We start from the raw sequence: 26,977 nt of genomic DNA on the forward strand, positions 1-26,977 counted from the left end.
AATTCTTTTCAAGTGGGCATTCTTTGTGCATCTGGAAGCCCAGCTTTCTACAGTACCGTCTAAAATTTCAGTTGAATGATGTTTTTAATTTAAGTTTCTCTATTTTCATGTCAGTGGTAGATTACCACTTCATGTTACAATTACTCACAGTGCTTATCTGTAAATGAAATTCGAAAACATGACGTGAGCATCATGTTCCGCCAGCACAAGCAGACACCACTCCTCCTGCTCCTATCATACCTTGTGTCAACACGTTCATTTGGAATAATAAAAAAAACACACCTTCAAGGAAATAATTTGATTAAACCTTATCAGAGCAACTAACATTTCCTATTTGTGTGTAACATTTCAAATACTCAAAAACCGTACAAAGCTCATCGGCAGAGCGGGGAAGTACACTTCATGGCAACATTTTTCAGCATACAGCCAGGAGACAGCGAGCTCTGTTCTTGTCTTTGTTTCTGTCTGCGTGTGATATTGCAGGTGTGCAGCCGAGAAAACCTTGCAGCGCTGTCTTGATATTGTGGTTTTGAAACTCACCCAGTCACTGTTTAAAGCCTCCTGAGTAGTTGCATTAGATAGCTTACGTGCATTATATAACTTAAACTCGCTTCCCACTGCTCCCTCCCAAATATATACACTTAGACATTATTTTTATCCAGAGCTTATCACTCTTTTATACAAAGGCCATTAGAAACAGTGTTATTGTGCTAATTAACTACATCCCCTCAATTCTGAAATCAGGGAGAACTACGGAGTGAATGAGGATGAAAGACCTGAAGGGACAAGAGTTATATCATCCTTACAGGGATCGTAAGGGAAAATATTCTTAAAACCACATTTGAATTTTGCGGAATGTAATTAAAAGAACGATTCATGATCTCTGCAATAGATCAAGCAGTACAAACATGCAGAAAGAAAAAGTATCTTATCATCTTCATCCCAACTTTTTATTATCTTTTTCCCATGCCAATTCCATCTCTCTAGAAGAATCAATATTAACCGTTAAGTATGCACTCTACCACACCTTTCCTTATGCTGTTTATGTGTACATGTAGAGATTTTGAGCTTTACATGTTTAACACAAATTACACACTGTCTAGTAACTTGCTTTTTTTCCACTTTTTTTTCCCTCATTGCTTAACTTCTCCCTTCCCCAGCCAGCTCACGCCCTCACGCTCTTTCTCTTCTCTCTCTCCCTAATCTTTCTTTTTTTTTCTTTCTTTCTTCCTTTCTTCCTTTCTTTCTTCCTTTCTTCCTTTCTTCCTTTCTTCCTTTCTTCCTTTCTTCCTTTCTTCCTTTCTTCCTTTCTTCCTTTCTTCCTTTCTTTCTTTCTTTCTTTCTTTCTTTCTTTCTTTCTTCCTTCCTTCCTTCCTTCCTTCCTTCCTTCCTTTCTTTCTTTCTTTCTTTCCTTCTTTCTTTCTTTTTCTTCCTTCCTTCCTTCTTTCTTTTTTTTCAAGATGCAAACCCAAATGTTTTTATTTATTGATATTTATATTTTTAATGGAGGTCTAGTTAACACACAATACTACATTAGTTTCAGGTGTACAACATAGTGATTTGACAATTCTACATGTTATACAGTGCTCACCAAAATAAATGTAGTTACTTTCTGTCACCATACATTATTACAATATTTTTGATAGTATTTTCTACATCATATTTTTTATCCTTGTGACTTATTTATTTTATACTTAGAGGTTTGTACCTCTTGATTATTTTTTTAAATTATTCTTTCTTTTTTCTTTCTTTCTTTCTTTTCTTTCTTTCTTCCTTCCTTCCTTCCTTCCTTCCTTCCTTCCTTCCTTCCTTTCTTTCTTTCTTTCTTTCTTCTTCCTTTAATCTTCCTAATGACTGTGCACAGGAGGCCTATTAGAGCTCCATCAGAAAACTGAAAGCAATCTAGATTTTCAAGCCTGGAGAAACTAGGAGAGCAGAGTTCAAAACAGAAACTGCTCTTGGCTTTCAGTAGATCTTCAGTGCAGGGGTTTGTTGCCCGTAGGATTTGGGGGCAGTTCCCACAGAATCCACTGCAAACCTCATGTTCTCTGTCCTTGTATCTGCCTATCATTCTCTCTTTCCAAAAGTTGTGTAAATAGCCTCTCACTGTAGCATCTAACCCAGATTTCTACTAGCAAGAGAGCCTGGTAGACACAGATCACAGTTTCATCCTTTGAGAGGCAAAGGAGAGTGTGGAAGTGAGAGGAACAATGTCGACATAACTGCAGACAACCAAGTAAAAGATTTAACATTCTTGAGACTTTGCATAACTGTATTTTTTTACATCACAAAAGATAAAAATAATGGCTAAGGATAGGTTTATGTTGGAAATCTCCCCTCCCTTCTCTCTCAATCTCTCTCTCAGTCTCTCTTTATCTCTTACTTGCTCTCACTCTCTCTTTCATATGATTGTTCAATCTCCAATTTTTTTTTAAATTTCATAAGTATAAACTTCCCTGTAGATATTTTGGGGGGCATTATTTATTTTAATTCCTTGGACTAGGGACTAAGTGGGCCTTGCAATCTGAAAACTAATGCTTTTCAATTTTAATAAATTTCCTCATACATTTTTCTTTGAGAATCTCCCAACAGCATTTCTGTGTTTAATTAATAGAAGCTTCTGGGACTTTCAGAAGCTTCTATTAATTGGGTATATGCTTTACTGAATTGATATCTATTATTTTCTTTTGCTTTCCATTTATTTACATTTTAGTTCTATTTTCTGGAAGATGTTTCTCAACTTTTATCTTCTAGCCTTTTTTTTTTAGTGTTGTTTTCTTAATTTATAAAACTTTGTACTTTAAAAAAAGGTCCTTTTATATCACTTTTTTCCCCCCACAGATGGGAATATCTTCTATTAGATGTCTTCTTAGGCAATGAAGCTACTTGGCATACATGTCAGGCACTAAAGTTGGCAGGAGGTTGGGAAGGACATCTCTGATAACAGAGCTGACATAGCAGTCCTGCTACCTCTGGACAAGCATATCTTGCTGATGTCACTGCTATTTCTAGTCACCTTTTCCAATGGTTAGAGAAAGGCAACTTATTGCTACTTATTGACTTGTCAGTCAGATGACTATCATGTTCAAATTCTATAGGTTATAAGATAAGTGAAGAAAGGTAAAATGTGATTTTCTAGGAGCTTCTACTACCAATTCTTCCTTAAGTCTCTTGACTAGATCATGGTCACAGTGCTATAATTATTCACAAAGGAGTCTGGGAAAAATGTGTGTGTGTGTGTGTGTGTGTTTGAGGACACTTCATACCCCAATAATTTAGGTTTCTGTTTCTATGTAAGTAACTTTAATCCTTTTATAATCCATCCCTTTGGCAAGCTAACTATCAAGGGGTATACTGATTCCCATATAGTGAAAGATTCAATCTCTTCACAAGGGACAGACCCCAAATTTCACCCAGTTACCAAACCAGCCCAAAGCCCAGGATGTTTGCTTCCTGTGTATAGTCTGTATCAAGACGGTAGATGATACCTCACAGTCCACTAACTTGAAGTTAGTAGGCGAATCCTCTGTCCTCAATAATAATGAATGGACAATAGTGGGGATAGAATAATATGTCTGTAAAAAAAATTCCCATTTAGAAGGTATACAAAGAAATTACTAGTGCATAGTTTTACCAAATACAGCTGTGCAAGCATAACATAAACTCCTGTCCTGAGGCATGCTCTGGCTCTGTTCTCTGGGAGGTATTTCCTTATCACCTACAACTAAGGTGGAAAATGGGAAGGATACCCAGAATTCCTAAAGGATATGTAGTTTTAACAGCTGACTCTGTGATGGTATATATTCAGGGGCCTTGAAATTATTTTAAGGTACTTACAGCCACACGCTACTGTAGGGTAAGAATGGAGTTTCTTTCACAAAGGAAATAACAATAATAATAAAATATTAATAATCTTATTCACAAACATAATAGATTTCAAAAATTCCCTTACACAGTAACATCAGTGGTTACAATTTACAGTATATGTCACCCTAGTGAGAGATCTAGTATCTTCGTAAGAGATCTGGGATATTTTGGAACACAGCATTTTTTAAGGATCTAAGAAAACATAATAAAGAAAGTACAAAATAAGATGCCACAAAATCCAGTTTGTCTCTACATCTATATATACTAGATATTTGGCTTTGAACAAGAGACAGACATTCCTTAACATAGTTTTGCCTTCTTTAAAATGTTATTAACCTCTATAAGGAATAAATTAGATAATATGAAGGAAAGTGTTTTGTGGATTATAAAATAGCCCATTATATTAGGTATTATTGTTATGACAGCAATCACTGAAAAGCACCTACTATAATAGAAAATTTTCTTTATATCAAGTATGTCATAAAAGAAAAAAAATTATATAATATGCTGAGCATGCTATCAAGTATTGTATATTGCTCAAGGGACATTTCTGTGAGAACTCGGCATTGCTATTCTCTCAGTGTCAAATGCATCATTGTGGCCGCATTACACAGCATCATTATTTGGGGCATCTTTCACAAATTCCACATATAATGAATATATATAATTTTCTTTTTTGAAGCAAAAATAGAGAGTGTGGGTTCTTATGATTGAAAAGGATTACAATTTATTGTAGAAATAAATTCTTATCAAGGGCTGTGTGCCCTTGTTTCAACAAGCCATTATTAAAAGCCCAGCTCAAATATATTTCTTAATGGCTGATGAACTATGCAAAAACATACTGAACACTGGGAAAAATCTGGGGCTAGTCACAATGTGCAAATATAGATGTATCAGTCTACACTTCCTGTTGTGCAGATGGATTTTTTTTCCTAGTGCTCCTGGAATGAATCCATAATATTCTGTCTTATACACATATGTAGGGCTCCAGCCCAGGGCAATCTTTTCATTGTCAAGCACCAGTGTCAAAACACTGGCATCAGATCAGTAAAATGTAGACAACAAAGCTACATTTTAACCACCCAGACAAAGAATGCTGGATTGGCTACATAGATATTACCTTTGTGTAGAGAAAATTACTTTAAACAGAGTGAATGACTCATGTTCATATAACCCAAGCAAATTTTTAAAATTTAATTTTCATGAGTTTGTATATGTAAACATTACATATATGTGGTGACATGTGGGGTGTATATGTATATATCATTATATATATGAGAATATATGGGCATATATTTGCACATATACACATATGCACATATATGTACATACATACAAGCATATACACATTTGCACATGTGTACATATGCATATTATACAAACATATATTTATATATGATTATCATATTTTTACAGTGGACAATCTACCTCTGTCCCACCTTCATCTAATCTACAGTACAAAAAATAAGGATTATTACTGTTTTTAGCCTTTATTTTCTTGATGTTGCCTACATTTACACAAGTGACAAAGGATATATGACCTAATACTCTATTACATAAAAAGTAACATAACACTATTCTGCACCTTCATTTAAAAGGTGTATGCATACTGTATGCATATTAATACATATATTCTTCATACTTTTATACAGGTACCTATTCTTCATACTTTTATACAGGTACATAAATTCTACTTTATGATGATCCATAATTTAAGTAGCCCCTTCCTGATAGATAGTAGCATATTAAATATCATTTAATGTTTAAAAATTACTCCAAAGGAAATCTTCAAATGTTATTTCCTAAGAGTGCATGTAGACATACTGGTCAACCAAGACAACCTAGAAACCTGGTTTTCTTCTAGGACAAAGTAGAAGAAATGGATAAATTCCTAGAAACATGCAACCTAGCAAAACTCAATCAGTAAGAAATAGAACATCTGAACGACAAATGCCAAGTAAAGAGATTGAATCAGTATTCAAAACCTCCCAACAAAGAAAAGCCCAGGACCAGATGGCTTCACTGATAAATTTTACTAAACATTTAAAAAAGAATTTATGTTGGGCACCTGGGTGGCTCAGTCAGTTAAGCGTCTGCCTTCCGCTCAGGTCATGATCCCAGAGTCCTGGGATCAAGTCCCACATTGGGCTCCCTGCTCGGTGGAGAGCCTGCTTCTCCCTCCCCCTCTGCCTGCCTCTCTGCCTACTTGTGCTCTCTAAATCTCTGTCAAATAAATAAATAAAATCTTAAAAAAAAAAAGAATTTATGTCAATCCTTCACAAATTCTTCCAAAACTTGATGAAGAGGAAACACTCTCAAACTCATTTTATGAGGCAAGAATTACTTTGATATTAAATCCAGATAAGAACAATGTAAGTAAATAAAACTATGGGTCAATATCCCTGATGGATATAGAGAAAAAATTCTCAACAGGATACTAACAAACCTAATTCAGCAGCACATTAAAAGGATTATATACTATGATCAAGGAGAATTCATCTTTGGGATGCAAAGATGGTTCTACATACCCAAATCAATAAATGTGATATGCCACATTAATAGAATAAAAGATAAAAGTCATATGATCATCTCAATAAATGAGAAAAAAGCATTTGATAAAATTAAACATCAATATATGATAAAGTCTCATCAAATTAGGTATAGAATGAATGTACCTAAACATAATAAAGGCCATATGTGACAAGCCCATAGCTAACATCACATTTAATCATTAAAGATTTAAGCCTTGGGGCACCTGGGTGGTTCAGTCGGTTAAACATCTGCTTTTGGCTCAGGTCATTCCAGGGTCCTGGAATCGAGCCCTACTTCGGGCTCCCTGCTCAGCGAGGAGCCTGCTTCTCCCTCTGCCTCTGCTGCCGCTCCCCCCTGCTTGTGCTCTCTCTCTCTCTGTCAGATAAATAAATAAAATCTTAAAAAAAAAAAGTTTAAACCTTTTCCTCTTAGACAAGAATTCCCATTCATACCACTCTTATTCACCATAGCATTGGAACTCCTAGCCAGAGCATCCGGCAAGAGAAACAAAATTGGAAAGGAAAAAGTATCTCTATTTGTTGATGACATGAATTTATATATAGGAACTCCTAAAAACTCCACTGAAAAATTACTTGATCTAATCAACAGATTCAGTGAAGTTTCAGGGTAAAGAATCAACAAACAAAAAGCAATAAGGTTTCTATACACTAACAATGAACTATCAGAAAAGGTAAAAACAATCCCTTTTATAATAGCATAAAAAGTAATAAAATACTTTGGAATAAATTTAACCAAGGAGGTGAGAGACCTCTATAGTGAAAACTATTTGACACTGATGAAAGGAATTGAAGAAGATAAAAATAAATAGAAAGATTTCCTGTGTTCATAAACTTGAAGAATTAATATTGTTAAAATCCCATACTACATGAAGCCATCTGTAGAGTCAATGCAATCCCTATCAAGATTTCAATGAGATATTTTACATAAAAAAATTTCTAAAATTTGTATAGAACCACAAAAGATCTCAAATAGCCAAAGCAAACTTGAAAAAGAAGAACAAAGCTGGAGGCATCACACATCCTGATTTCAAACTATAATTACAAAGTTAGGAATCAAAATACTATGATACTGGCATAGAAAGAGAACATAGACCAACAGAACAGAGTTCAGAGCCAGAAATAAACCCATGCATATATGGTCAACTAACAGTTAATAAGCAAACCAAGAGCACCCAATGGAGAAAAGACAGTTTCTTCAATAAATAGTGCTGTGAAGATTGGATGTCACATGCAAAAGAATGAAACTGGACACGTATCTTGTATTAATCACACAAATTAATTCAAAATGGATTAAAGACTGAAATGTAGGACTAGAAACAATAAAACTCATAGAAGAAAATATAGGGAAAAAAGGTTCTTACTATGGGTCTTGGCAATGATTTTTTGCACATAACATCTAAAGCACAAGCAACAAAATAAATAGGTGAGACTACATCAGACTAGAAAGCTACTGCCTGGCAAAAGAAATGATCAATAAAATGAAAGGCAACCTATGGAATAGGAGAAAATATTTGCAAACCACACATGTGATAAGGGGTTAATATCCAAAATATATAAGGAACTCATACAACTCAATAGCAAATAATAATAATAGTAGTAATAATAATCCAAATAACAAATGGGCAAAGGACCTGAACAGACATTTTTCTGAGGAAGATATACAGATGGCCAACAGGTATGTGAAAAGATGCTCAATATCACTCATCATTAGGGAAATGCAAATCAAAACCATAATGAGATTATCACCTCACACCTGTCTGAACAGCTATTACCAAAAAGACAAGAGATAACAAATGCTGAAGAGGATGTGGAGAACAGGGAATTTTGTGCACTGTTGCTGGGAATGTAATTGGTATAGCCACTATGGAAAAACAATATGGCTGTCCCTTTAAAAATTAAAAATAGAAATACCATATAATCCAGCAATCCCAGTTCTTGACATATATTTAAGGGAAACAAAATTTTTATCCCCAAAGCTATTTGCAGTCCCATATTCATTGCAGCATTATATACAATAGCTAAGACATGGAAACAACTTAAATGTCCATTGTGGTGAATGGATAAAGAAAATGTGATATGTTATTCATTCATAAAGAGAAGAAAATCCTTTTTAAAAAAAAAAATTTGTTGTCTTTTTAATAATGGAGGATTTATCAAACAAGGGTTATGTTATTTTACTTTATTTTTTGTTTTAGTTTCAGGTTTAGAATTTAGTGATTCATCACTTATATACAACACTCAGTGTTCATCACTAGTGTCCTCCTTCATACCTATCACCTATTTAACCCATCTCCCCACCCACCTCCTGCCCCCCAGCAACCCTCAGAAGATATTTGCAAGTGACATATCTGATAAAGGGTTACTATCCAATATATATAAAGAATTTATCAAAGTCAACACCCCAAAAATAAATAATCCAGTCAAAAAATGGGCAGAAGATAGGAATAGACATTTTCCAAAGACATCCAGATGGCTGGTTAACAGACACATGAAAAGATGCTCAACATCACTCATCATCCAGGAAATACAGAGCAAAACTACAGTAAGATATCACCTCACACCTATCAGAATGGCTAAAATTAACAACATAGGAAAGAGAAGGAAATCCTGACATTTGTAACAACATGGATGGAATGTGAGGGCATTATGCTAAGTGAAGTAAATCAGAGAAAGACAAAATGTCTGTATGATCTCACTTTTAATGTGGATTGTAAAAAACAAAAACAAAACTCATAAAAACCGAAATTAGATTTGCCAGATTTGTAGAGCATGGGGGGAATGGGAGAAACGTGTGAAGATGGTCAAAAGGTACAAACTTCCAGTTATAAGTCCTGGGGATGTGACACACAGCTCGGTGACTACTAGTTGACAATATCCCTTCTATATTTGAAAGTTGCTAGGAGAGTAAATCTTTAAACTTTTCATCACAAGAAAAAAAATTGTAACTATGTGAGGCAATGGAATGTTAACTAAACTTAGTGTGGTCATCAGTTCAATATATATACATATACACATATATACATATATAAAATCATCATGTCATGTACCTAAAAGTAATACAGTGTTATATGCCCATTATATCTTGATAAAACCAGGGAAAAGAAATAAAGTGAAATTAAAATTAAAAAACAAATATACATATTCTCCATTTTGAGATTTTCAAAACATATAGTTAGTTATTATAATTAAAAATAAAATATTTTTCCAAGTCCCTATGTAAAGAGGTACCACAGAAATAGCTTCCATGCTTGCAACTTCATCTTACATCTTCCATACCACCAGAAAATTCTCAAAATGACTTCTGAAAATTCACTGCATTTTAAAAACATTTTTAAGTTTTTAACTCCAGTTAGTTAGTATACAGTATTATATTAGTTTCAGGTATATAATACACTGATTAAACAATTCTATACATCACCTGGTGCTCATCATGACAAATGCATTCCTTAATCCCTATCTCTTATTTAACCCACCACCCCACCCACCTCCCCTCTGGAGACTATCAGTTTGTTCTCTATAGTTAAGAGTCTGTTGCATGTTTTTTCTTTTTCCTTTTGCTCATTTGTTTTGTTTCTTAAATTCCACATATGAGTGAAATCATATGGCATTTGTCTTTCTCTGACTTATTTCGCTTAGCATTATACTCTCTATTCCATCCATGTCATTGTAAATGGCAAGATTTAATTCTTTTTATGGTTGAATAATATTCCATTGTGTGTGCGTGCATGCATTTGTGTGTGTATATACACACATATATACATCTTTTTTCTCTCCCTCCCCCATATATATACACATATAGATGGATAGATATTTATATATCTTTTTATTTGTATATATATTTATACATATACATATTTATACATATATAGATATATTTATATACACAATTATATATGTATATGTTTATACATATATAAATTACATATGTATACATTATATAAATATGTGTATCTATATATATATATAAAGAATGTATGTATATATACCCCATCTTCTTTATCCACTCATCAACTGATGGACACTTTAGCTGCTTCTATATCTTCGCTATTGTAAATAATGTTGCTGTAAACATAGGGGTGCATCTATCCCTCTGAATTAGTGTTTTTGTATCGTTTGGGTAAATACCTAGTATGAAATTGCTGGATCATAGGGTACTTCTATTTTTAACTTTTTGACGGAACTCCATACTGTTTTTCACAGTGGTTGCACCAGTTTTCATTCCCACCAACAGTGCAAGAGGGTTTCCCTTTCTCCACATCCTTGCCAATACTTCTTTCTTGTGTTGTTGATTTTAGTCATTCAGGCAGGTGTGACATAATATCTCATGGTAGTTTTGATTTGCATTTCCCTGATAAGTGATGATGAGAATCTTTTCATGTGCCTGTTGGCCATCTGAACGTCTTCTATGGAGAAATGTCTGTTCATGTCTTCTGTCCATTTTTTAATTACATTATTTGTTTTTTTGGTGTTGAGTTTTATAAGTTCTTTATATATTTTGGATACTAACCCTTTATTTATTGGACATGGCATTTGAAATTATCTTTTGCTATTCCGTAAGTTGCCTTTTAGTTTTGTTGATTGTTTCCTTTTCTGTGCAGAAGTTTTGTATGTGTATGTCTGTTATTTTGTTTGTGTGTGGTTTTTCTTTGTTTTTGTGTTTTTGTTTTTTTTTGATGCAGGGCCAATAGTTTGTTTTTGCTTTTGTTTCCCTTGCTTCCAGGGATCTATCTAGAAAAAAGTTGCTACAGCCAATGTCAGAGAAGTTACTGCCTGTGCTCTCTTCTAGGTTTTTTATGGTTTCCAATCTCACATTTAGGTCTTTCACCCATTTTGAATTTATTTTTGTGTTTGGTGTAAGAAAGTGGTCCAGTTTTATTCTTTTGTATGTGTCTGTCCAGTTTTCTCAAAACCATTGTTGAAGACACTGTCTTTTTTCCATTGGATATTTTTCCTGCTTTGTGGAAGGTTAATTGACCATATAATTGTGGGTTTATTTCTGGATTTTCTATTCTGTTCCATTGATCTATGTATCTGTTTTTGAGCCAGTACCATACTGTTTTGATTACTATAGTTTTGTAATATAACTTGAAGTCTGGAATTGTGATGCCTCCAGCTTTGCTTTTCTTTTTCAAGATTGCTTTGGCTATTCAGGGTCTTTTGTGGTTCCATACAAATTTTAGATTGTTTGTTCTAGTTCTATGAAAAATGCTATATATTTTTTAAATATTGAAAGGAAAATCTAATTCTAAAATCATTCACCCATAAGTTTATGCATTATTAAAATATCAAGAAAAATGTGTAACCTTGTCCTCATCAGCTCAGACTGCTATAGTAGAACATAAACTGGATGGTTTATACACATCAAAAATTTAATTCTCACAGTTCTGAGGGCTAAAAATCCACAATCAGAGTGCTGGCATGGTCAGGTTCTGGTGAGAGCCCTCTTCTAGGCTGCACACTGCCATGGCAAAGAGCAGAGAGTTCTCTATTTCTCTTACATAAAAGCACTAATCCCATTCATGAGGGCTCCATCCATATGACCTAATCACCTCCCAAAAGCTCTACCTCCAAATACTATTACATTGGGTATTATGTTTCAGCATACGAATTTTAGAGGAACACAATCATTTTATAGCAAATCCACAATTAAAATACCACTAAATTAGTTGTTTTCAATACTTGAAATATACTCTTAAAATGTTTATCAATTAAAAATTGTTGATAAGTCATAGAAATAGATTCACACTTACTTAGGCATAGACAAGTAGAAAAAACAGAGAAATGCAAAAAACTATATTCAATGTCATTGGATAGTTCAGAGTCATAAGGAAATTTAATACAATCAAGTACAGAATTTTGAGTTTTATAAACAGAAGTACTCATTTTCAAGTTCTTTAAATTTAAATTGAGATTCTTATTCTAAAGAGAGAAAATCAGATTAGTTCAGATTTTATTTTGCTTAATAACATGTCAGTTCTCCCCATCATGTGCCCAGTGCTATCAAAAGCTAAAGAACTAGGAAAGAGCATAATAACCACTATGAAAGAGTGGTTATATCATCAAAAGAAAAGCAAGTGTTGCTGATGATCTTTAATATGTTTTAAGAAAACCTTTTAAAATAGTATTCTGTAATTAATAATTTTATTTATATATACATGTATTCACATTTAGAAACTTATATTTCAGGCATCTATGATTGTCATTTTGGTTCATTTCTCAAAATGATGTTGCACAATAACTTTACCAAAAGTAAGGAATAATAAAAACACATTTCAACTTTTGCTATTAGGAAGTAATTTCTTTCACATTTTTCAGGCAAATGAAAGACAACCACATTATTTTTTTTCATCTTAATCTCCTCTCAAATACATGTATCAGAGATGATATAATTTAATATTTACTATGAAGTTACCCATGGTTGTTAACATATTTTGGCAATATTATTATGAAACAAATGTTCCCCTGTTATAGGATTAGCTGATGGAAGCTTAGCATGATTCATAAGGATTGCTATGCTGCTGACTGCAATGTCAAATGGTGATGTCCAAAGAGCAAGCCACAGAATTAATCACTATCAAAACACATATTTTTGGTATCACAATGAGACAGTGAAATTACAGAGATACTCTATAACTTTCATACTATAACTAGATAAGGAAGAAAGAATTGATATCATTATTGCTCTTTCTAAAAGTCCTGGTTTATCATGGAAAAAAGCTCTCCGAGATATTTTTTTTTAATTTTTTATTTAAATACAATTTAGTTGGTGTATTTTTAGTTTCAGGGATAAAATTTAGTGATTCATCAGTGGCATATAACACCCAGTGCTCATTACCTCAAATATCCTCCTTAATGCCCATCACCCGATTATCCCTTCCCCTCAACTACACCTCCCTTCCAGCAACCTTCAGTTTGTTTCCTAGAGTTCAGTGTCTCTTATGGTTTGCCTCCCTCTCTTATTTTATTTTTCCTTCCCTTCCCCTATGTTCATCTGTTTTGTTTCTTAAATTCTACATATGAGTGAAATCATACCATCTTTTATTAAAACTTTAAAGATAATGTCTTTATATTTCATAATATAATGTAACATCCACTTAAACTCATTTTTACTAAGTATATAAAACATCAACAGCCAAACTAATACAATGACATTTGTTTTTAGAAAACAAGATGGTAGGAAAGTATCAATATATTGGCATAATATGTGTATCTCAAAAGTGACTCTAGAAATATATTAAAGAGTGATGGTTATGAGAATATTATTGAATAAAAACCATCAGAGTGCCTTCTTATCAATTAATTGACTACTCTGATACATGATTCTGTTTAGAAACCATTACTAAAAGGTTAATGGTTATAGGCACAATGCAAACTATTTTATCATCATTTAATTTGCCATTCTGAATACGGTATAAGATGCTGACAGTAAAATAGAGTAGAGACTATATTAAAAGCCTAAATTTTTAATAAGCTTTATATAAAATAACTAATTAAATACATTAACTGCAAGGTTAATGTCGAGGCCCCAGTGTAAAACGTTGGAAATACAGCTTTAAATGTTCTAATTAAAACCCCTTTCAGTTGAAATTATTTCTTTAATAGAAAGCTTAATTTTATAGAGTAGTCCAGGGAACTAAAATTAGAATTCTGATTTCATGCACATACACACACAGAGTCAGTCATATACACCTTATTAGTAACTCAGGCTTCCCATAACTCTATGTCATTTATACAAGGGCAACTTTATTGTGAAAATTAAACAACATGAACACAAAACTCATTTTCCCAAGAAAAATTTGGGGTGGGATAAATAAGCTTTACATTATGAAGCAACAATTTTGATGAAAGAATAAAATCAGGATTTACTTTACTATTCTGACTTTTATATGCAAAGACTTAATCCTTAAATATGTTGTGACATTTCTGTATCTTAAGGTTTATTTATTAGCATTCTTGGCAGAAAGTCACTGGGGACTCTGGATTTTAATGGATTCAAACTAGCTGAAGCCAAAGACAAAGGGCTATCTGTAATGAACCAATGGCCACAACGTACCTCAGCCTCACAAATACACAATCAGGTTCTTGAATGCCATTGAAACTAATCCTTCTCTAATTCCCTTTGCTTTAGCTCTAGACCAGCTTCCTCTAACTAGAAAGAAAACATGACTTTTAGCATTTCCTGACTTTTAGATTTTATAGTTTGAATAATGTGTAAGATGAATAACATGCTAGTATAGAAATCTCATAGAATGAATTCATTGTCCAGTATAAAGCCGATGGCCACCCACCCTTTGGTCAATCAACTAACTATGCCTTGAGTGAAACAGGGAGCATCGAACTCTGGCTGGGGAACAGATCATATTATACTAAAACTTGTAATCTCCACAATAATCATGTGACTGAGAAGGAGGTAATTCCTAGTCACAGTATTTGCAGAAAGTCCAACAACCAGAAGAAAATTAGGAAATTTGAATTAATCTGTTTCAGTTGCCCATATAAGGAACTTTTCTCTGGAATATTCCTGACAAGAGTCCCCTTGACACGTTTGAATAATTCCTGTAATGAAGAATTTATTAATTTGTTAATTATTTCTTACAAAATGGAAGCAGGCTGACTTGAGTTCCAGTCGTAAGTTTACTTCATGTTCCAAATGTGACTTTTTACAAAAGCTTAACCTACATAATCTCCATTTCATCATTACAGTATGGGTTTATCATACCTTTCACCCAGCAGAACTATAAGGATTAAGTAGAATAATACAGCAGAACACCAAGTCCCTATATGGACAAAAAGCTTCTAAAATTGTTAGTTCCTATTTTGTCAAAAAGCTCATGTTCTGCTACAAACTACCTTCACCTTTTGTTCACTCTCCTATTTCTATCTTTGAGATCTATGCAAACTATATCAAACTTCTGTTCTACATAAAAATACCTGAGCTGTTTGAAGATAGTTAAAATGTTCTCTTTCAATGTACTTGGTATTTTTTTAATTGAATGCACAATTTTATCTGCATTTAAAATTTTATCTTGCTGGGGTGTCTCAGTGTCTTATTTGGTTAAGCCTCTGACTCTTGGTTTTGGCTCAGGTCATGATCTCAGGGTCATGGGATCCAGCCCCACATCATGTTCCATGCTCAGCGTGGAGTATGCTTGAGATTCTTTCCTTCTCCCTCTGCCCCATCCCTGCTCATATGTGCTCTCTTCTCTCTCTAAAATAAATAAATAATTTTTAAAAAATTAAAATTTTATCTTAGGTATAGTTGACCTCTTATTGCAGTCTATCTGGATTTTAACTATGGATTCTGGTATGCAAACTAGGACTTGTCAGTCTCTTTGTGTACTTGATAACCCTAAATTCCATATCTTTATCACATTCACTAGTAATAAATATCTAAAAGTGTGGAACCAGGACAGACTCTCATCTTCTCACTATAGAACTTTATCAAGCTTAACATCAATCAATACACGTTGGAAAAGTATATTTAATAACCTAAAGGCCACCTATTTTCTTTATATTCTAGCCCACATATTTTCATGTTGTCCAAAACTTGTAATGAAAGACTTTATCAGGGCTTTTCTGCACCCAAGATTCATAAGAAAACTACTGTAATGTCAGTAAACCATGCCAATGCAGGCAGTCCCTTAGCATCTCAGGGATTCATTCAGTCTTTTTTTTTTTTTTTAAGATATATTTATTTGAGAGAAGAGAGACAGAGACAGAGGCAAAACAGGTGGGGGTGGGGGGAGCAGAGGGAGAGAGAGAAGCATACTCCCCACTGAGCAGGAAGCCCGCCCTGGGGCTCCATCCCAGGACCCTGGAGATTATGACCTGAGTCAAAGGCAGACCCTTAACGGATTCAGCCCAGCGCGGTGGTGCATACCTCTAGTCCCAGCTACCTGGGAGGCTGAAGCAGGAGGATCACTAGAAGCCCAGGAGTTCTGGGCTGTAGTGCACTACGCAGATGGGGTGTCCACACTAAGGTAGGCATCAATATGGTGACTTTCCAGGATCCAGGGACCACCAGGTTGCCTAAGGAGGGGTGAATTGGCCCAGGTTGGGAACACAGCAGGTCAAAATCCCCATGCTGATCAGGAATTCAGTCTTAATAAGATTATTAATATATTATTTGCCTAATAATCAGAATTGTGAATATCACAGAGCTCAAGAGGTAAAAGAAAGATAAGCTGTATTATTATGCAAATTTCATTTGTCTTAAATGAAAGAACTGCCAAAAAAGTAAATAAGGCTAGTTTGCCCCAACTAGTACTCACTGAATTCATGTTGTATCCTAGTAATCACTCTGCCCCTGGTCTATCTCCTCCCACAATCTGTTTAATTCCTTCTGAATTCTTTAGCAAATTGATGATACTAAATATTGGATGATAATATTGTTTCCTTAGAAATGATGTTATAAATAATACTGAAGTTCATAAGTTAGCCTTCAGAGACTTAATTATCTGAAATATTGATATTTCTATCTTTGCTTACCTTTACCTTTACTTCTGCTAGATATTAAGATCCCCTGAGCAGCTTAAAACATTCTAATGATCAATCAATTGAATGCAAAACAATTGAGTCACAGCCTCTACGGAGATAATTTTTAAAGCTCTCAAAATTGGTTCTAATGTGCAGTCTCACTTGAGAACTACTGACGCCACCATTTCCTAGATTCTAATGCTAGAATTATGAGAAGAACATTCTTCCACAGCCTAAGTTAAATTGATTTAATAAGAAAAGTCTATCTTTAACTTTCAACTACCCTTTTTCCAAACTTTTTTTTTTTCCCCTTCCCTTGGTAGTACTATCTCCAGGGAACTAGTCTTTATGCCTCTTCACAGCATGTTTTTTTTTTTTTTTTATTTCTAAAGGTAATTTTTTTTCATCAATACTTATTTTATTCTTCCTCCTCCACATTTAAAATTGTCTTCCTCTCTTAATGCCCAACATACGTGCTTTGAAAGTAGCTTGTCTGTGAATTGGGTGTTACTCAATTGAGGTAAGAAACTTGGGTCAGAATATAAATCTACCAGGTCATTAAGAACACCATTTAGTTCACCTGTGATTCTTTTAAGAACTTTCCCCCTGAAAGAAGATAGGCATTTATTTATATCCTTGTACAGTTTCTTATCATTGCAGAAGAAAAATAGCTTCCAGACTGCTACAGGTCCACAGTCCTGGCCTCCGGTGTTACAGCATTCCTAATGGTTAGCTACTAAAAATATGACCTAGGGGCGCGTGGGTGGCTCAGTCAGTTGAGCGCTGGACTTTTGGTTTGGGCTCATGATCGTCCAGTGGAGAGATAGGCCCTGCATTGGCTTACTCGTTCAGCTCTGAGTCTGCTTCCCCTCTTCCACTCCCTAAGCCCTTCCCCCTGCTCCTGTGCATGCTCTCTCTGTCTCTCTCTCTCTAAAAATAAATAAATAAATCTTTAAAAAATAAGTAACCATGGCCTATAGACCAGCAGCATCAGCATCACTTAGGAGTGTGTGAGAATTGCAGAATCTCAGGCCACATCTGAGTCAGAATCTGAATTTTAATAAGATCCCCAGGAGATTCATATGTATAATAAATTTTGAGCATCAGTGATCTACAGTATACCTTCAAAAGGAAATAAGCTGATAGGAAAATTTATGCATACATTGCTGGTTGACATGCTAACAGAGGAATTATATTTCCTAAACATAGTAGAGTAATGGCATAATATTAGAAAATATGAACAAAATACCATTTTTATACATGAAGCATACCAACTGTTCTACTTATTGACCATGTGACATTAGGCTAGTAATTCAATCATAATGAGCTTCATTTTCTTATAAAATGAAGTTAATAATGCTTATATTTTGGAGTTTTCATAAGAGTTAGTTCTAATGTGAATAAAGCACCTAGTACAGGTCTGAGGTATTACAGATGCTAAATCTAGAGTTTCTTATGATATTGGAAAGTAAGCCAATTTGGAAGACAGGCCCTGGGCAAGGGTAGTCATTTGATTTATCATTCAGGGGTTATGCTGTCACTTAAAAACAGTGAGCTGATGCAGGAGATATGGATTCTAGTTCAAGTTTGCCATTTGCCCAGCAGGCTGATCTATCATCATGGACCTAAATTTTCAATGCTTTAGTTCTCTCATTTATAAAAAGATAGTTTAAAACAAACAAGTTTAATGCCATTTGCCATTTACATTTTTTTAATCTTATAGTTAAGCAGCATGTTGTTTACCTCTTTAATTATATCAGTAGTTTCTTTCAATATGTTGAGTTATATTAAATTGGATCTTGAAGAGTTGAAATTATTTCAAATGGCTAGAAACCTGTAATGATTCTCTTAACCCTTAATTTTGGCCCACTCTTTTTCCATCTGAACATTATACTTACATGATAGGAATGATATAGCCAATATTGAATGTATTGCTTTAATTTCTTTGTCATATCAGTATTACACAATTTATCAAAGCAGTGGGCCATGCCTCCCTTTTCTTTCATACCTTGACCTTAAAAACCTCTGTTCAGTGTCTTTATTGACTTGTTTTTGCAATATAAAGCACATTCCTAGCATTGGCTTTTCTGACTTTCCTACCAATGTGAGTGCCCCTTCTTATGTGTAAGGAACACGAGATAGTTTTTCGTAAGTTCTACCTTCATTTTCTCTGAGAAGAGACTTCTACCTGCTGTATTACCGTATTGTTGTAGGAGAGGAAAAATAATTTTCCCTCTACTCTTCTAAGTTCTTGGCTGAGACCTTTGTAATAAAATATTAACAAGAGAAAAAAAACAGAATTTTATTAACATATAAACTTCAGGTATATATGGGACAGACCCTGGGAAAAATGAATAACTCTCTGAGGAAGCCTAAGACACTAGCTTAAATACCATCTTCTGCAAAAGACAAAAGAAAGTTGTGGGGAGGCCAGTTACGGTAAGGTTACCAGGAAAAGGGTAGGATTTCTTATGCTTAAGCAGGGTCTTCTCCATTGTTAAGATTTTCTTGTGACTTAGAGTTGTCTTCTCTTCCTGGTACAGAGAGATACCCTTACAAATGGAGATCTCCTTTGTAAATGTAAATTTCCTTACAAACAGATAACTTCTACTTTGTTTTTAGAGCTTCTCCTGGGCCTGCTCTGCCTCAAAATAATCCTTATGCCAAAGAGGCATATTTTCGGGTGGCATATTCTGATACCCTTTACTGTATGTTTCATATTTTACCCATAGGCACTGTCTGTAGACTCTTTTCTCTCCCCAACAATTAGCAACTATCATGAATTGAAAGCAGTAATAGGGCTACATTATTTTTAGACTCTAAGAATACAGGGTGTTGGGGGAGACTTTAAATGATAAAAAACTGACTTATGCTGTAGATATTTATTTTGCCAGGTGTAGAGAGCAAGATGGAATCCCTCATGTCAAGCAGAGGCCTGTGTCAAGCAATGATGCAAGAAGTTAAGGGCACTGCAGCTACCAGATATCGTCAAGACCATCCCAACTGATGACACCTCAGAACTGATAATAGAGTAGGTCTGCAGGAGTCCACAACTGATTAAATCCCTTTAATAAGGGAGGATTTTTGCAGCAAACTGTCAGACTCCTCAGACACTGACCCCTCTGACCACTTCAAAAGGGCAGCTGCTCTGCCCGATCCATCTCCCAAGAGAAAAGATATCCTTCACTGCTTGAACATAATAAACAGTAAGTGCCAAGAGCTGACCCAGACCCAACAAAGGCTTTATCTCAACTGTACGCCCACACACTGACTTCAAGCTGGTTCGTTAACTTCCTACACCCTGTGCTATCTTGTTTGTTATGTGACTTGTCTTGTGTTCAGCTTTGTGTGCCGTGTAAAAAGCCGAGTTAACCATGTAGTGAAATATCATTGAGTTTGGAATCCTGAACCTGCTTTATAATTATATTAACCTTGCTTTATGACTGAAAAAGCTGACATTGTGGAAAGATACAACTCATGTGTGCACCTTCCTAGCACGCTCATGACAGCAACTTACAAGGTCTCTAAAATATTCTGATTAGGATGTATAAGCCATGGGTCATGGCTGCTCATCATCTTATTTACCAAAGCAAGTCACATGACCAAGACCAAAGAAAATGGAAGAAAGGACAAAATAATATCAAATACTGCTATCATCTATGAGAGTCACAAAAGGGTCATGATTACAAGAGTAAGGAGAAAATAAAATAGGATTAGTACTGCATATAGAAATAGTGAAAACTGAGTCTAAGGGATCTATTATTTTTACTATAATTATAGACTATATGTCATTCATGAGAGTTCATATTTACTTACTATAGCTCTGGATATACATATTTATGTATTTTTACATAACACATAGTTTTAGAAATTTGATGACTAATAGAATATTAGTCAGTCTTGTAGTTCAGTATTTTTTCTACTATAGTGAACTAGATCTAGATGAATGCTACTATAAAGAATGAGTAAAGAGATAAACATAAATGGATAGAGGAGAGTCTACAGAATATACAATTAGTGAAAAATCTAGTATTACCTATAGTTTATCTTATATGTATAGTCTTGAAAAGGTCATCTCCTGTATTGACTAAAATTTCTCAAGAAGTCTCATGAGCTACCCCCTGCTAGCTGGAGAACCAGGAAAACTGGTGGTATAAATTTAGTCAAAGTCTTAAGGTCTGAGAACCTGGAGGCCAATGGTGTGAGTCCCATTCCAAGATTGAAGGCCTAAGAATTGGAGGGCTGCTAGTTTAAGTCTCAGATTTCAAAGGCCCCAGAACTTTGATATCCAAGGGCAGGAAAAGATGGAGAGAATTCACCTTTCTTTTTGACTTTTTGTTCTATTCAGGCCTCAATGGATTGGGTGATGCCCACTCACATTGGTAATTGTAGATCTTCTTTACTCAGGCTACTGATACAAATGCAAATCTCTTCCAAAAGCCTACTTGCAGATACACCCAGAAGTAATGTTTTACCAGCATTCCAGGCATCCCTTAGCCCAGTCAGATAGACACCTAAAATTAACCATCATACTTCCCAAACTGCTAAAATCAGCCTCATGATACAGCCTGAGAGACGCTACCACAAGCCAATTTCCTTGAAAGTCTGAGCTGCAGATGCATAGAGCTACACTTCTGAATTTCTAGCTTCCTTATACATTTATTTAAGGCAAACTTAAGTAGGAAATGTGAGTTTTTTAGAAGTTGGGATGAGGAAGGACAATGAATAATGTCAAAATGAGAGAAAGTGAAAAAAAAAAAAGCAAGCCTTGGTGTTCTGTTCTCAGGGTGCTTATGGTTGCCTAATGGCACTGATTATCCTTATAACGCACACAAATAAATTACTAATATTTTCCAATTTTTTTTGTTGGGCAGAGCCTATATAAACATAACTTGTAATATAAATAATAAAGTTATACTAAATATAGATTAGCTAAATAGAGATGAAAATTGTTTTTAAAATAATATGAGGATTTAAAAATCTGTAAATAAGAAATAAAAACCTCACAAGCATTTCTACCTTCTGCTTTCCCCATGCACCCACCTATACTCTTGCCATATTGCTTTAGCCATATTGCCAAAATCTTTTATATTTCTCATATCTTTTGTGGTTTGCTTCATGCTATTTAATTTATATGGAGCATTCTTCTTGATTTGTCCACCAGTCCAAGTCTTACACATCTGGTAAGGCCCAGACAAAGCCAGGATCAAATGTCTTATGTCTAAACCATCTAATGTCTAAACCATCTTAGAGAAGATCTAAATGTCTAAACCATCTTAGAGAAGTGTCCCCAACCTTCCTGTCAGTGTTGACAGCTTCCTTTGCTGGTCTCCCAAAGGCCTTATTTTATATATATATAAAATATCCATCCGATTCCAACACCAGTTCTGACATGTGTTTTTTCCCCCAGCCACCAAGCAGTTGTCCAACATCAGATGGGTGTCCTACAATTTAGCTCAATTCTGACACTACGTACCTGGAGGTTAAAGGCTTGGTCTTTCAAGACTATTCCCTCAACCCTACTTCAGATGCCAATTGCAAGTCCAGGTTATCACCTGTGCTTCTGACCAAAGCAGCTATAGATCAGAGGTTCTAATGAACTCCTAGGGTATGATCCATTTGCTAGAGCAGCTCACAGAACTCAGAGAAACATTTTACTTGAAGGATTACTGGTTTATTATAAGAAGATAACTTGGGAACAACCAGATAGAAGAAATGCATAGAGTATGGAATGTTGAAAGGGGTTATGTAGCTTCCATGCCCTCTCAGGCCATTCTCCCAACTCCTTCACCTGTTCACCAGACCAGAGGTTCTCCAAACCACATCCTTTTGGGTTTTTAGGGAGGCTTCATTACACAGTCATGACTGATTTCAATCATTGGCCATTGCTGATTGAACCAAACCTCTACCCCCCTCCCCTCCCCAGAGTTGGGGATAAGACTGAAAGTTCCAACCCTCTAATCACATGGTTGGCCCCACTGACAACCAACCCCATCATCAGGTGCTTTCCTAAAGTTGCCTCATTAACATAACAAAAGACACTTTTATGTCTCTCACCATCTAGGAAATTCCTGGTGTTTTAGGAGCTATATACCAGAAACAGTGGATGAGAACCAAATATATATTTCTTATTATCAATCACAATATCACAATATGATATATATAATATTGATATGACATTGATTTTGGCTCAAGTCGTGATCTCAGGGCTATGAGATCGAGCCCTGCATCAGGCTCCCTGCTCAGTGGGAAATCTGCTTGAGATTCATTCCCTCTCCTCCTCCCCCCCGCGCTCGCTTTCTCGTTCTCTCTCAAATAAAATAAATAAATCTTAAATATATATATATATATATAATATTGGCTATCTATTTCCATTATGACTGTGTTCTGCTAGTGTAGGGATCATGCTTTATTTATCTATTCCTGCAACACTGTCTGACATGTAGCTGGCATTCAAAAAATGTTTGATTCATGAGCAAGTAACTAAAAATTAAGTTGTGTTATGGCCATTAGCTGAGTACATTGACAAAGTATGTATATTGAAAACTCTACACAATAAGTAGTACATAAAGTTTTCCATGCTTAAGTTTCCCATAGTTAACAATTCAGGTTTTCTTTAAGTTATTTTCTATTTACGCAGAGTTGTTGCTACCATTTCAAAGCTCAGATTTGGGCCTAGTAACTTGATCAGGAGGAAAAAGGATTAAGAAATAAATAGGAAAGGCAATGGTTTATGTGGGCATGTCTACTGGAAATGTACTCCATATTCACTATTAAATTTTAAACGTACTAGATATTTGTTACATTCTTGTCTTCTTTTTCAGAACTATTACTTATTTCATGTGATTCCCCCCCCCCCAATTCTTTGAATCCTAAGACAAAAGATCTTGGATTTGATCTAGGTTTACTCAATGAACCACAGTGATTATTCTAAGAATACAATAAAAGATACATAAAAGGGCCAAGAAAATGTAGCACAACAGACAAAAGATCCAGTATAAGAAACGGAGAAAGCGGGGAAATGCATGTATTGAAAAGGAAGATTTCTAACATCATTTGATCACTTGGATATAGTGATGCTTGAATCTACCTATTCAATTTCAAGACTATGCTGCTAAGTAACTTTATAAACTTCTTTTGGGGTTAAGCTGGTTTGAGTTTGTTCTTGCTATGAGTTTTCATTATACCTCTTCTTGTTTTTGTTTTTGTTTTTCATTAGCACTGTTCTTCTAGAACCGATAACATAATTGGTACATTTCACATTGTAGAACACGATTATTAACATTGAAGATTTTTTTAAATCCGTAACTCAGGCTTCACTCCAAACAGACTAAACATTATTTATTAAGAACTAAATTCCATAGAACCTATAGTTAAAGGAACCTTGATGTCTTCCAGTCTACTCTTGGAACAAATGAAACAATTTCACCCATACCTTGGAGAGATAGATAGCCAGCTTAAGTCTTCATCATCAAGCGGGGACTCCCACCTTCACACTGTAGACTATGGCAATGATAAGGAGAGCATGGGAACTTCTTCATATGCCCACTCCAAATCTGCACTCTTGTAATTTCTGACTTCAGAATGATACTGAGTAAGCATCTTCTTTCTTACATCTGACAACTCATTACATAATCAGATATAGCTATTTTCTTTTCTCTTGTGTCTTCTTACTTCTGAGTTAAACTTATTTCAATTACTTATCTTACATAATATTGAGATGATTTCTTTCTTCCCATGGATGCTCTCTGTTTTGATTAGGTCATTTTTCCCCTAAAATGTGTTACCTTGAATCAAAATCAATTTGCAAAATGCTTTTCTGGCTGGCTTAGCATATAATGAAAACATTCCTAATTGTGACTATGATACAATGTAATTATTGTTGCAGTCTCACTCTGTGTTACATTTTAGGATGTTTTTGAACACTGTTGAGCTGTGGTCAACTAAAACCCACAGATCATTTACACACAAATTGCTGCAAACATTGAACTTTACTAACATGATAATGTAGAGAACTAAGCAATCTATCTACAGTTTGCTTCTCTGCATATTTTGTTAATCATAAACTATTTAGCACTATTATTTTGAAGGTCCTTAGCAGAATATTTTACAAACACAATTTAATCTAAGTTGACTGAAATACTTAATTATAGTAAGTGTACAGTAATCATACAAATGGCTAGTGGATTGCCTTTTCATTCTTAACTAAACTATGTAGTTGTTTATTTCATTAAATGAATCAAATAGGTTAATACCTTCGTAGACCCCAAATATCATGTTATATCATATTCTGAGAGCTAAATTTTCATCAACTTATATTTCATATGTTTTCTGATGGCAAAATTTAAATATGCTAACTTTAGAAAATTAGGAAGGTTACAACCAAAGGCATGAATTGTTCATAACTAATAGAGTAGAATATTTCATGTTTTAGTAATCACTCATTAAGACTTTGTGGACTTTTTAAAAAATATGTTATTTCTAAGTAAACCCAAAACAAGACTTGTGGCTGCTCTGAGAGCCTGTTAGTATAATTCCAAAAATGTCTGGATAACAGATCTTTTTGTCTATCTAGTTCCTGGGTGGGGTTCAGGAAAGTCCTTGGATTTTTTGTTAGTCAATGGGAGCCAAGAGTGATAAATGCAGGCTGACTTCATGTCTGTGTGCACTCTACTCCATGGTACTGATGTATATCTCAGAATACCAAGATTTATGAGGCGTACCTGGACCAGCGGAGGTAGTTCCTGGAGCAAAACCAGATCCATCCCTGTGCTGAACTTCATCAACCTAATGCATGACAGGTTGAGCCTGGATGGTAGCAGTGGAGTGTCCAGATGGCCTGAAATAATCATAATGTCTTAGACCATGATCCACAAGCTTATACCTCATAGTCATGCATTTTGGGGGCCAGAAATTGACACCTCCTTTGGAGAATGCTTCTGATCATGCTGCTGTGTCTCCTGACCATGCTGACTTCCTTCTGACTCTTTGCACATTTAAACTTTATTTACACTTGTGGGCTCTACATCTCTCCCTTTTATTATATATAAACTCATGATGAACATTTTTCTATATAGTAGTCATGCCTTTGTACCCTAGAAAGTACAGCATGCAAGAGAAGGAAAAGAGGTCTTTGTTTCTCATAAGAATATCAATCACTAACCCCATCACATTTAGAGGTAACAAGGTATGGAGTAATTAGAATATAATTTCTCTCCTTTTCATTGTTTTAGATTTTACTTTTTATTTTAATTAGTCTTTGTCTAAGTGGGGATTTCTGCTGTTATTGGCCAAATGACAGGAAAATATTTAAAGTGTGTTAATAAAAGGACACAAAGTACTTCACATAAGAAGCGCCAAGACCCTTCCAATACCAGAATATTCTGTGCTATTTGAAGTGCACTCTTGTAAGTTCTAGTCTACCTAGAATAACTCATGTTGGAGAAATACATATTTCCCATAATAAAGAAACCTTGCACAGAGAAGGCATCCTTTGGAGGTAAGAGCTGTGGTTTCCCAAACATGCCATTCTGCTGAGGCTCTGATAGGGAATATGTTCATGAGCATGTAGGCTTGTACTTTTTTTATCATCTATAATGAATCAGATGAGTATAATACAATGCAACTAGACTGTAACACACTCTGGTCTCTGCTCTCTTTCTGGCTTCTAATGTTATGTTTCATATTTGAGGACTGCTTGATTCTTCTTCCTTTGCAGATTTAAAAAAAATGTTTATTCTGGTTGAACTGTATTTTATTTATGCTCAAAATTCATATTTTATATCTGAATCTCATTTTTACCTTATCCTTGGCAATCCCCTTCTATATTCAGAATCTGGCATTTCATAAGTACAGGAATATTGTTTTTTACTACATATTTAATTACTGGGTTTGTTCAACTTCTCTCTTCTTTAGGCATTTTCCCCATCTTTGATTTTTAATGACATTTCTGTGTTTCATTTCTTCTACTGTAAATATTCATTATGCTATTCACTTATAGTTTTCTTACCCTTCCTTATCTCAACTATCTTCAATTTTATTTTTGCCACATGATAGCTAGCACTTTCTCCAATTTTGTTGGT

General features: G+C 34.8%; 1 long non-coding RNA gene across 1 annotated transcript in view; it reads right to left on the reverse strand.

The window, feature by feature from the left end:
* Window positions 1–26,089, reverse strand: part of LOC135362773 (uncharacterized) — a 408,544-nt gene extending 382,455 nt beyond the window's left edge. Inside the window, exon 1 of the long non-coding RNA XR_010407958.1 lies at window positions 25,619–26,089. This is a non-coding gene — a long non-coding RNA (uncharacterized LOC135362773). The remainder of the gene's footprint in view (window positions 1–25,618) is intronic.
* Between the last annotated feature and the right edge of the window lie 888 nt (window positions 26,090–26,977).

Source organism: Mirounga angustirostris, unplaced genomic scaffold (genome assembly GCF_029215605.1).
Source record: "Mirounga angustirostris isolate CCGP_5_RB_7025 unplaced genomic scaffold, mMirAng1.0.hap1 SCAF_1, whole genome shotgun sequence".
In the NCBI taxonomy this organism is placed as follows: Eukaryota; Metazoa; Chordata; class Mammalia; order Carnivora; family Phocidae; genus Mirounga; species Mirounga angustirostris.